Source organism: Schistocerca americana, chromosome X (genome assembly GCF_021461395.2).
Source record: "Schistocerca americana isolate TAMUIC-IGC-003095 chromosome X, iqSchAmer2.1, whole genome shotgun sequence".
Lineage (NCBI taxonomy): Eukaryota > Metazoa > Arthropoda > Insecta > Orthoptera > Acrididae > Schistocerca > Schistocerca americana.
The window spans coordinates 485,523,887-485,536,673 of record NC_060130.1 but is presented as its reverse complement, the minus strand read 5'-3'; the positions used below and the strand labels follow the sequence as shown (position 1 = coordinate 485,536,673).

The 12,787-nt window shown below is 39.1% G+C and overlaps 1 protein-coding gene across 1 annotated transcript in view; it reads right to left on the bottom strand.

Moving 5' to 3' along the window:
- LOC124556559 (DNA polymerase zeta catalytic subunit) overlaps positions 1-3,131 on the bottom strand; it is a 223,577-nt gene extending 220,446 nt beyond the window's left edge. The window contains exon 1 of the mRNA XM_047130515.1: positions 2,934-3,131. The gene's annotated coding sequence lies outside the window, so the exon portion shown is untranslated. The remainder of the gene's footprint in view (positions 1-2,933) is intronic.
- Between the last annotated feature and the right edge of the window lie 9,656 nt (positions 3,132-12,787).

Below are 12,787 nucleotides of genomic sequence, written 5' to 3'. Positions count from 1 at the left end.
CGCTAAAAACTTTTGGTCAGTTTGATGAATTACCCCAGAATGTGTTCCTGTACAACATAATAGAAACCGAGCAAGGTGGGGCAGCGGTTAGCACACTGGACTTGCATTCAGAACAACGATGGTTCAAACTCGCGTCTGGCCATCCTGATTTAGGTTTTAAGTTATTTCCGTAAATCACTTCAGGCAAATATTGGGATGGTTCCTTTGAAACGGCATGGCCAATTTCATTCCCAATCCTTCCCTAATCCAACAAGATCGATGACCTCGCTATTTGGTTTCATCCACGAAATTAACCAACCAACATAAAAGAATGAAAGTACGCAAGGTTTTTATATCTTATCTCGTACATCTGACATCAGTCTCACTGCAAATACATACTTGTTTAGGCACTTCAGCAATTCTGTGATATGTCCTCCCCAACTGAATTTATGATCGAGTTGTAGTCTCAGAAATTTAACACTGTCAACCTCTTCGATCTGCCTATCTTCATATGTTATGCACATGCCAAAAGGAAATCTCTTGAGCTGCATATAGAGGGTCTTTGCAAAGGTTAATGACAGTGAATTAGCTTTCAACCATTTATTAATGTCAGTGAAAATTTCATTAGCAACAATTTCTAAATGTGAAATCTGGACTTGGCTTGCTACTTACTGTAATGTTTATATCATATGCACACACAAACAACTTTTTTTCTGGCAATGTAACAGAGGAGAGCTCATTAATGTACACAAGAAAAAGCAACCGACCCAAGACAGGACACCACATGTAATTAATTTCCGATCAGATGAAGAGTGACTGCCTAATCCACAGGTATTTCACAGCGACACCCTTTGTTCTCTGTTAGTTAGGTAAGACTCAAACCACTTCACAAGACTGCAAGTAAAACCATAATATTCTAATTTGCTTAAGAGAATGCTGTGATTCACACAGTCAAACACTTTTGACAGGTTACAGAAAATGCCAGTAGCCTCTAATTTGTTATCTAATGACTTAAGGATATTCTCACTGTATGTGCAAATATCCTTCACTATACCTGAACCCTTAAGGGAGGTAGGATGTCAAAGGGGTGACTTGGAGCAGGAGAGGCACCACAGGACATTTTAATTTCCACTGTCTACACTTCTAGAAATAAATTCATAAAACTTTGTTAGCATGACCAGGAAGGATTCAGGATTCACACTCATAGCAGTGGAAGTTCAAAAACATAACAAAAAACAAAACTTACAGGTGTATAAAACTCTAGAATTTATTTAATTACTGAAAAGATGAATGAACTGTTACATTTTTAACTTCACGTTTACACAAAAAACCCAAACTTTATAGTTAATTATCTCAATTTGTGCCAAAGTTTTTAACAGATTTGGAAAATTCTAGAGTTTCATACAGCCACAAGTATGATTAATATGCTGTGCAAAATTCATCGAAGAATCTCCCTTGCTTATGAAGAAAAGTGTATCTATAGCATCAAATGCAGCCAATAGTAAGCGAAAAAAAATGATGAAATTTCACATGTAAACATAAACTATTTTGTTATGTTTTGAACTTCGACTGCTATCAGTGTGACTCCTGAATCCTTCCTGGTCATGCTGACAAAGTTTTATGAATTTATTTGTAAAAGTATAGACAGTGAAAATTAAAATGTTCTGTGGTGCCTCTCCAGATCCAAGTCGACCTGTTTGACGTCCTACCCCCCCCCCCCCCCTTAAGGAAACCAAAATGTGAATTGGGCAATATATTACTTGCAGTTGGATGCTTAAGGATATGCTTGAACACAACCTTTTCAAATATTTAATTGAAAAAGGCAGCAAAAGCCAAACTGGCCGATAGTTTGACGGTATCTTTTTATTCATCTTCTTGTAAAGAGGTTTAACTTCAGGATATTTTAGCCAGCCTGGAAATGTTCCGCTGATAAGTGATTGATTACACAAATAACTTAAGATAGAACTCAACTCGTATGAGCATTCTTTGATTAATTTCATTAATATGCTAGCATAACCACCAGAATACTTAGATTTTAAGGATTTTATTATGGATGCTACTTCTTTGGGAGATGTGAGTATCACATCCATTGTACAGAATTTTTTTTTTTTAAGACTGGTCTCAGATACTCCACTGCATTATTTACTGAACCTGATAATGTCAAACTGTCAGTCACAGAAACAAAGTACTTGTTTAAGAGGCTTGCAACACTACATGCATTTCTTATCAATGTCTCATTTATTTTTAGAGCTATCTTTTCCTCTTCCTTTTAGGCAATACCTGTCTCTGTCTTCACTACATTCCATACAGTTTTAATTTTGTTGCCACATGTAGCTATCTTTTCCTCATAATAAAGCTGCTGAGATTTCTGGATTACTCACTTCAGTATTTTGCAGTATTCTTTGTAATGCATTACAGTGCTAACATCAGAGCTGTACCCCATGATATCTTTGTTCCTTGGGTAATCCATGGCTTACTTTTAGCCTTCTGTTTGATTTGAATTACCTTCAGGAGAAAACAATTTTCAAAAGAGGAAGTAACTATACTAATGAATTCTGGTTCACTTTACTATCGTTAATAGCTTACACAACATCAAACTGACCATAATGCTTCATAGGATGCACCCACATGCACAATCTTTCAGCATGTTGGGCAATGTTAATGCAAACGTTAACAGAAAAAAAAACACTTGTATACTTTCCATAATTAATGTTGACCACAGACGAGTGGGGCAAAGATAAACGCAGTCGACAGGATCGTCTTCATCACACACAAGATAAGAGAGACACCAACCTAAATACCGACACTAAGATTAACGTGAAGCACAAAGCTTTCAGCTTGCAATGCCACAAACAGTATTTATCACCCACATCTTTCTTCTGTGCTTCAACTCAGCATCGCTGGTAATATTTATAGACTGTCTTCCTAAAGAAAAGAAAATACGCAGAAATTACCTTAAGACAGGGACGAATTGCATACAATGTTGAACAGGTCCATGCGCACTTTTCTCTACTGTCTTACAATCACTGTATTCTTCTGACCCAACACACGATGCTGTTTGTCACACATCCGAAGGTTATCGGTTTCTCAATATAGAACCCATATATTAAAATGTGCACTGTCACGTAACTTCGTTTCATGACTTCGTCTGCATTTCAAAACATAAACAAAAATTTGTTTCCACTTGTTGTCACCGCCTAAGGATATTAATGCACAGCCCAATGCAGCCAACATTGTAAACTGTTTGGTTTCCTCAGCAGGATCTGTGGCACAGGCAACGCATATTTGCACGTTCATATCCATCTCCACCTAGGTACAGGGTGGAGTTGGCATATCCCGCCAGCCTTTCAAAGTAGCCTTTAGAAACAACCTATAGTTAACTGATATGCCAATATGAAATCCATTATTGTAACATGAGTGAACGCGGCGAAGGTGGGTTAGCTTGCCTTGTTAGCAGACGACTACAAAGTCGCGAGAGGCTTTGACGTCGTCTTCCATTCCGGTGGCAACCTGTGTGAATGCCGCTATTTGAAATGACCATTGGAAAAGTTTGACGTTCCGTCCCGGTTTGTTCTGCCACGCGTGAATCGATCTTTAATTTACATACATAGGTTAATTTTCAAACAAAAGTAATAATGAATCAATGTCGCGTTATATATAAATGTTCGTTAAATCTAAAAGTATTAGGAGCTTAAGAAGTCAGTGTGTAAATCTGTGCCAGCTTTGGCATAAAATTTTGAAATCAGGCACACTTTTCCCTCACAGACGTCAAAACGTCTCGATGCTCACAGTCCATTGACATAAAAGTAAATGCATTACGAGAATAATATAATAATTTCAGATAACAAAATAAAGACAGTTTACCACGTGATGTGGTGCAGTGGTTAGTACACTGGGCTAACATTCGAGAGGACGACTGTTCAAACCCGCGTCCGGTCATCCTAATTTAGGTTTTCCGTGATTTCCCTAAATAGCTTCTGGTAAATGCCGGGATGGTTCCTGTGAAAGCACACAGTCGAATTCCTTTCCCAATCCGATAGGACCGATGACCTCACTGTTTGGTCCCCTCCCCCAAATCAACCAACCAAAGACAGTTTAGGATATAGTGGAGGGGACTGGTAGAACCAGACATGAGGAGTAGTAGATCCCATTAACAGTAAGTAATACATTGGCCACAGATGTGTGCAATATTGCAAAACTTTTTAACAAGCATTTCATAACTGTTACTGGGAAGATAGGGTTCTAATGTTCAACAGATGCTGTTATGGACTATCTCAGACCAGTCATTACAAATAACTGTAGAGATATTAATGTGACTGCCACTACACCAGTAGAATTAATGCATACCATTAAGCCTTTAAAATAAGAAACAAGTGTTTTGATCTGATTTGCTTCTTTATTACATATTGCCCAAGTAATGCAGTAGGAATATAGGACAAGTCAAGTGAAATAATACTGTATTTCATGGACATTTTGTACATTACACATATACTATTTTATTTATTTTATAAGAACAATTGGTGGCATATAATATTCCAACCTGCAGTTTAGTGGCATAAGTGTAAGTGAATGTCCATCATTTGGATTTGCATCTCCTTGTGTTTACCGTGTTTACAGTTAAAATTATAGGATGTAAACTCCGCCAGTTATGCACAACACCGTTTTTTCCAAGTTCCCAAACATGTTTCAGCACCACTGTGCTATCATAAGTGGGTTTCCGTTTTATTTAGTCTGTAATGTAAACATCTTTACTAAATGATTACAGAATTATATGGATATTTAGTTAAAAAAGTAATTCGTTTCCTTTTGTTAATGCTTTTACACTTGATGTGCATGATTTTTCAGGACTACTTGTGTATTATTTATCACAGGTAGCTTGTTATCTGCAACCAAATTATGTTTAGATGAGAAGTTAACTCCCAACAAAATTTCTCATCAACATCGTTCGGTTGCAGATGGCAAGCTACCTATAATAAATATTAGACAAGTGGTCCTGAAAATTCATGCACACCAAGTGTAATGGTGTTAACAAAAGAAACGAATTATTGTTTGAACTAAATATCCACATAATTTTGTAATTATTTAGAAAAATGTTCAGATTACAGATTGAATAAAATGGAAACCCACTGATGGTGGCACAGTGGTGCTGAAAAATTTTTGGAAACTTGGAAAAACGGTGTTTTGCATAGCTGTGGGACCAAACATCCTACAATTGTAAGTGAATGATTAAAATGGTAAAATAAATGAAATTATGTATTTTTATCCTGATCGAATATGTAAACAAATAACTATTTTTCAAATTAAAATACAAAATTTCTCCTGAGAGTACATACTTTTATCCCAATGACTTGAATAAATTTACATTTCATCATCATAATTTGAGATAAAATACAGAATTTTGTCTTCTTGACATAAGCAACACATTTCTTCTTTTAAGATTGTGTGTTTTAGTTATCTGATTTCGTTTAATGTTGCCGTAAGGAATGTGTTACAACTCATTCACAAGACTTGATTAATTTTATAAAAACTGTGTTCTGTGAGGAATATTTTTTATTTCCTTTTGAATACCCATACATAATTAAGTTTCCATTTTATATTGGTAGAAGGCTTCATGTAAAGTATCAAGAAAGTTAATTAAAGAGTGTGCTTCTGAGTTTAGCAACATATTATGTTATCTGTGTAGCCAGTCATTTATCAATGGAATATTTTCTCACTAGTCGAAATATGCTGAAGTTAGGCTCTTGTTTAAGAAAGGCAATAAAGTTGTATCGCCAAATTTCAGTCCAGTTTCAATTTCTCTAGCATTTTGAACAATTTTGGAAAAGATAATATACAATTGGCTTCATAACCTTATAACAGCAAAGAACATATTGTCAAAATCACAGTTTGGATGTCTGAAGTGTTTTGTTATTGAAAAGGCTGTCTACACATGCAGTGTGAGTGTACTAAATTCATTAGACTATAAAGACTGGTACATTTTGTGAATGGTCAAAGGCTAATCACAATATCCTTTTAAGTAAACTAGAGTATTACGGTGTAACAGGAGATGCTGCAAAATGGCTGAAATTCTGTATCTCTGATGGACCAGTTATTAGGAAAGAGACATGTAATAAGCTATCAGGTTGGTTGGTTGGTTGACCCAAGGGAAGGGAGCAAACAGCAAGGTCATCGGTCCCATCGGATTAGAGAAGGAAAGGGAAGGAAGTCGGCCATGCCCTTTCGAAGGAACCATCCTGACATTTGCCTGAATCGATTTACAGGAATCACAAAAAACCTAAATCAAGATGGCTGGACACAGGTTTGAACCATATTCCTCCCAAATGCGATTCCAGTGTGCTAACCACTGCGCCACCTTGCTCAGTAAACTGTCAGGTATCATCCAACTGGGAACAACTTACATGTGGCATTCTACAAGGGAGCAAACAGCAAGGTCATCGATCCCATCGGATTAGGGAAGGAAAGGGAAGGAAGTCGGCCATGCCCTTTCGAAGGAACCATCCTGACATTTGCCTGAATCGATTTACGGGAATCACAAAAAACCTAAATCAAGATGACTGGACACAGGTTTGAACCATCTTCTTCCCAAATGCGAATCCAGTGTGCTAACCACTGCGCCACCTTGCTCAGTAAACTGTCAGGTATCATCCAACTTGGAACAAATTACATGTGGCATTCTACAACTTTCCATCTTAGGGCCCTTACTTTGATGACCTTTCATCTGTAGCATTATCACATGCCAAGTTTGTTTTGTTTGCAGATGATACGAACATTGCACTAAATAGCAAATCAAGTATAGTCTTAGAAAGACTGGTTAATGAAATTTTCATGGACATCATTAATGGTTCCTGGCCAGCCTTTTGGCACCAAACTCTGAAAAAAACACACTACATGCAGCTTAAAACTTGTAAGAGGCTTCTCACCATTACATACCTAAAACATGACGACAAACAGGGAGAAGTAGTTGAAAGTCTTAAATTCTTAGGATTACAGCTTTAAAATAAATTTAACCGGTAGGAGCATACCATAGAACAGCTGAAGTGCTTAGACAAATTTCTATTTGCAATGCAAATGCTGTCAGACATAGGTGATACAAAAATAAAAATGCTAGCATACTGTGCTTCCATTCATTCTATAATGTCATATGGGATAATTTTTTGGTATAATTCATGAAACCAAGCTACAGTTTTCCAGGTCAGAAAGTCATAATAAGAGTTATTTTTGGTGTGAACTCATGAATATCCTGCAAAGGCCTCTCTGCGAAACTACGGATACCAACTTCTGCTTCCCAATACAATTATTTCTTAACGAAATTTGTCATTAAAATATACATTTCTTTTTCAAATGGACAGCTCAGCTCATGGAAACAATACTGGAAATAAGAATAATCTTCACAAAAATTTTAACTCGCCTACTTTTGTCCAGAATGGTGTCCATTACTCAGGAATACACATTTTCAATAACTTGCCAGCAACCACAAAATTTATCTAACAATAAAGTTCAGTTTAAGAGCAGCCTGAAGGATTTATTGATAGCCAACGTCTACTCCTTTAACGAATTTCTTAGTAGAATCAACTGATGTCTTTATGTCACTAACAATATCAAGTAATGTAAGAATTAGAACACTATGATTTCTGTAAAAATTCAGTACAGTAATGTAATCACTTTAAATAAGTGCTGTAAAATGACTTTTCTATTTGATAATGAAGTCTATAATAGTCTGATAATCATCATATGAAGCTCAGTGTTTGAATATCTATGTGTTCTGTGATAAGTTATTTATTACCTTTTAAATAAAAATATGTAACAGTTTTTTGACTTATTCCACATCCATGGGGAGCATTGCACATTAGATCTGTGGAAGGTACATTAGCAAATTTGTTTTTCATTGTAAATATATATTGTGTATTCTTGTTTCTTATGATGTGTTCTACATATAAAGAATTTCCAGAGCTGAACGAAGGTGATTCTGTACCCTTGGCAGAACTGCCAAATCAGCACCCTCCTGCTCCCCCAACTAAAAAGCTAAATTTCTGCATTTTTTTCTATATAGGTTTAGCTAACCATACAATTTTTAAGTAGGTTTAATAAAAATAAAGTATTACTGAAAAATATTACTTAATTGAGCTATATTATATAAAAGACCGCATACAACAAGTTAGATGCATTGCTGTAGTAAATTAATCACAGATAGCATAAAGTTTCTGAAAAACTGAATTCCTACTACTACTGTACATTGATTTGAGTATGATATGTGATGTGTTGGCAAATGTGCCAACACCTTGTAGATAGAGGCGGCCGAAATCTAACGCTGACGGGTGTGAATTCTGGAACAGGATAAGTAGCGAATTCTCATAAGAAAAGTATGCAGTTCCTCGAATACTTATCTTTTATTTATCCTTGTGGTACATCGCTCTTGATAATACAAATAAGACTATCTTCAGATACGGTTAATGGCGCCTTGCTAGGTCGTAGCCATGGACTTAGCTGAAGGCTATTCTAACTGTCTCTTGGCAAATGAGAGAAAGGCTTCGTCAGTGTAGTCGCTAGCAAAGTCGTCGTACAACTGGGCGAGTGCTATTCCGTATCTCGAGACCTGCCTTGTGGTAGCGCTCGGTCTGCAATCACACAGTGGCGACACGCGGGTCTGACATGTACTAAATGGACTGCGGCCAATTTAAGCTACCACCTAGCAAGTGTGGTGTCTGGCGGTGACACCACAATATGTAAGAAAGAAACGATATAAGAAACATATTAGGTGATTTCATAACGCAACTTGGCAGAGAAAATGTACACCAAATACTGTTAGCAATTTTCACCACATAAATTCACCATCAAGAATGTTGCCAGATTCATTGCATTCTGTCAACAAAAGAATTTGAAAATTGTGCAATAACCCTGAGGAAACATTTTCAGAAGCAAAAGACCTGGAGATAATGCATGCAATTGCTTACTGAGTATCAAATCCATCATGTTGGCATCACATGCTCTTCACAGAAAGAAATTTGCAATATACAAGTCTGCACAGGTGCAAACGTCAATTGCATTAAAGTTAGGAGGGCGTGTTGAAAAGTAATGCCTCCAAATTTTTTATTCCATCCTCAGGATTGGCTGAGTTTCCGGTATGCAGACACAAGTTGCAAACATCTGCCACTAGAGGGCTCCAAACTGTATCATGTAAAACGGTGGTGTGTAGCATAACTATGTCGATGTGAGAGAAACAGTGTACTGTCCCCTAGATTATAACTGCAGAAAATGTGCCTCCAATTGAAATCCATTGAAGAATGAAAGTTGTGTATGGTGATGCTTGTATCAGTATCAGTAATGTGCAAATTGGGGGTGTTCATGTTCGCAATGGAGGAAATGTTGGTGTGCCATTTTGACCCCCAAAACGAGGGGGTATCAAAGGAGTTCAACTGCAACGGATCACCAACGCTATAAAGGTCAAGATCATATTATCAGTAGGCAAAGTCATGGTCACAGTGTTCTGAGGTGTTCAAGGTGCGTTGCACTTGGAATTCATGCCTAAAGGCACCACCATAAACTCTTCAAGGGACTGCAAGACCCTCAGAAAACTGGAAGTATGACTTCGAAGAGTTCATCCATATGTGGAGCACACTCTCCCTCACCATCACAATGCCAGGCCACAATGGGTGCTGCAACATCTGCAACAGTCCAGCGCCTTGGGTTCACTGTCATAGAGCATCCTCCAAGTAGGGTGGGACTGTTTGGTTTCATCACAGAATGAAGGCTTTCATGACCGGACGACATAGCTGCTGGTGAACCTTTCAGGATGTGAGGTCGTGGTCCAAGAAACGCTTCTGTTCCTGACGTTTCATCCAGGACTGCGCTGAATATCTTCAGAGGCGCTCCTCCGCTGAGTTTTTCCAAGTCGTTCTGGCGTGGGCCAAGATCACTTTCACCGACCTACTTTCACTTTTAGGAATTGACTTACCCTGTTATAACAAGTGTTATGCAGTCTAATAGTGCTAGTGAGCTAAGAGTCCGAACTACTTTACTTTTAGGCAATTGGCCTCCACTGTCATAACAAGTGTAATGCTCTCTAATAATGCATATTATACCACAAACCATTCCACAACTACAACTAAAGTCTGTATAGTGGAGGTTCGCGGTTCCACCTCCTAGCATGTGCAACTGTGTTAATTATCATATCATTTAATCATAATATCGCAACAACGCTGCAATTGTGCAAAGCTTCACAACTCCCAGGCCTTAGGTACAAACTACCAGGCCTCCTGCACTCCAGGCCCTAGGTTCGATCCCAGGATATGTAAATTCATTAATAATTAATTAATCTGCGTATAACAGACCACCGTAATTTCATGCAGTTGTGTTCTGCACTCTAAGTTTCAGAACCCCAAGATCTTGAAATTTAACACATTTTATGTGCAGAAGAGTGGGGGGGGGGGGGGTGCTCATCGTCGAGGGCCCCTTCATATTTAATATTAATTATCTGTGTGTAAAACTACGTTCATTCTACATTTATACTCCGCAAGCCACCCAACTGTGTGTGGCGGATGGCACTTTATGTGCCACTGTCATTACCTCTCTTTCCTGTTCCAGTCGCATATGGTTCGTGGGAAGAACGTCTGCTGCAAAGCCTCCGTGTGCACTCGAATCTCTAATTTTGCATTCGTGATCTCCTCGGGAGGTATAAGTAGGGGAAGCAATATACAGGGTGTTACAAAAAGGTACGGCCAAACTTTCAGGAAACATTCCTCACACACAAATAAAGAAAAGATGTTATGTGGAAATGTGTCCGGAAACGCTTAATTTCCATGTTGGAGCTCATTTTAGTTTCGTCAGTATGTACTGTACTTCCTCGAGTCACCGCCAGTTGGCCCAATTGAAGGAAGGTAATGTTGACTTCGGTGCTTGTGATGACATATTCTCATTGCTCTACAGTACTATCATCGAGCACATCAGTACGTAGCATCAACAGGTTAGTGTTCATCACGAACGTGGTTTTGCAGTCAGTGCAATGTTTACAAATGCGGAGTTGGCAGATGCCCATTTGATGTATGGATTAGCACGGGGCAATAGCCGTGGCGCGGTACGTTTGTATCGAGACAGATTTCCGGAACGAAGATGTCCCGACAGGAAGACGTTCGAAGCAATTGATCGGCGTCTTAGGGAGCACGGAACATTTCAGCCTATGACTCGCGACTGGGGAAGACCTAGAGCGACGAGGACACCTGCAATGGACGAGGCAATTCTTCGTGCAGTTGACGATAACCCTAATGTCAGCATCAGGGAAGCTGCTGCTGTACAAGGTAACGTTGACCAGGTCACTGTATGGAGAGTGCTATGGGAGAACCAGTTGTTTCCGTACCATGTACAGCGTGTACAGGCACTATCAGCAGCTAATTGGCCTCCATGTGTACACTTCTGCGAATGGTTCATCCAACAATGTGTCAATCCTCATTTCAGTGCAAATGTTCTCTTTACGGATGAGGCTTCATTCCATCGTGATCAAATTGTAAATTTTCACAATTAACATGTGTGGGCTGACGAGAATCCGCACGCAATTGTACAATCACGTCATCAACACAGATTTTCTGTGAACGTTTGGGCAAGCATTGTTGGTGATGTCTTGATTGGGTCCCATGTTCTTCCACCTACGCTCAATGGAGCACGTTATCATGATTTCATACGGGATACTCTACCTGTGCTGCTAGAGCATGTGCCTTTACAAGTACGACACAACATGTGGTTCATGCACGATGGAGCCCCTGCACATTTCAGTCGAAGTGTTCGTACGCTTCTCAACAACAGATTCGGTGACCGATGGATTGGTAGAGGCGGACCAATTCCATGGCCTCCACGCTCTCCTGACCTCAACCCTCTTGACTTTCATTTATGGGGGCATTTGAAAGCTCTTGTCTACACAACCCCGGTACCAAACGTAGAGACTCTTCGTGCTCGTATTGTGGCCGGCTGTGATACAATACGCCATTCTCCAGGGCTGCATCAGCGCATCAGGGATTCCATGCGACAGAGGGTGGATGCATGTATCCTCGCTAACGGAGGACATTTTGAACATTTCCTGTAACAAAGTGTTTGAAGTCACGCTGGTACATTCTGTTGCTGTGTGTTTCCATTCCATGATTAATGTGATTTGAAGAGAAGTAATAAAATGAACTCTAACATGGAAAGTAAGCGTTTCCAGACACATGTCCACATAACATATTTTCTTTCTTTGTGTGTGAGGAATGTTTCCTGAAAGTGTGGCCGTACCTTTTTGTAACACCCTGTATTCGATACCTCATCCAGAAACCCAGCCTCTCGAAACCTGGACAGCAAGCTACACTGCGATGCAGAGCGCCTCTCTTGCAGAGTCTGCCACTTGAGTTTGCTAAACATCTCCGTAACGCTATGACGCTTACCAAATAGCCCTGTGACGAAACGCGCCGCTCTTCTTTGGATCTTCTCTATCGCCTCTGTCTACCCGACCTGGTATGGATCCCACACTGATGAGCAATACTCAAGTATAGGTTGGACGAGTGTTTTGTAAGCCACCCCCTTTGTTGATGGACTACATTTTCTAAGGACTCTTCCAATGAATCTCAACCTGGCACCTGCCTTACCAACAATTAATTTTATATGATCATTCCACTTCAAATCGTTCTGTACGCATACTCCCAGATATTTTACAGAAGTAACTGCTACCAGTGTTTGTTCTGCTATCATATAACCATACAATAAAGGATCCTTCTCTCTATGTATTCGCAATACATTACATTTGTCTATGTTATGGGTCAGTTGCCACTCCCTGCACCAAGTGCCTATC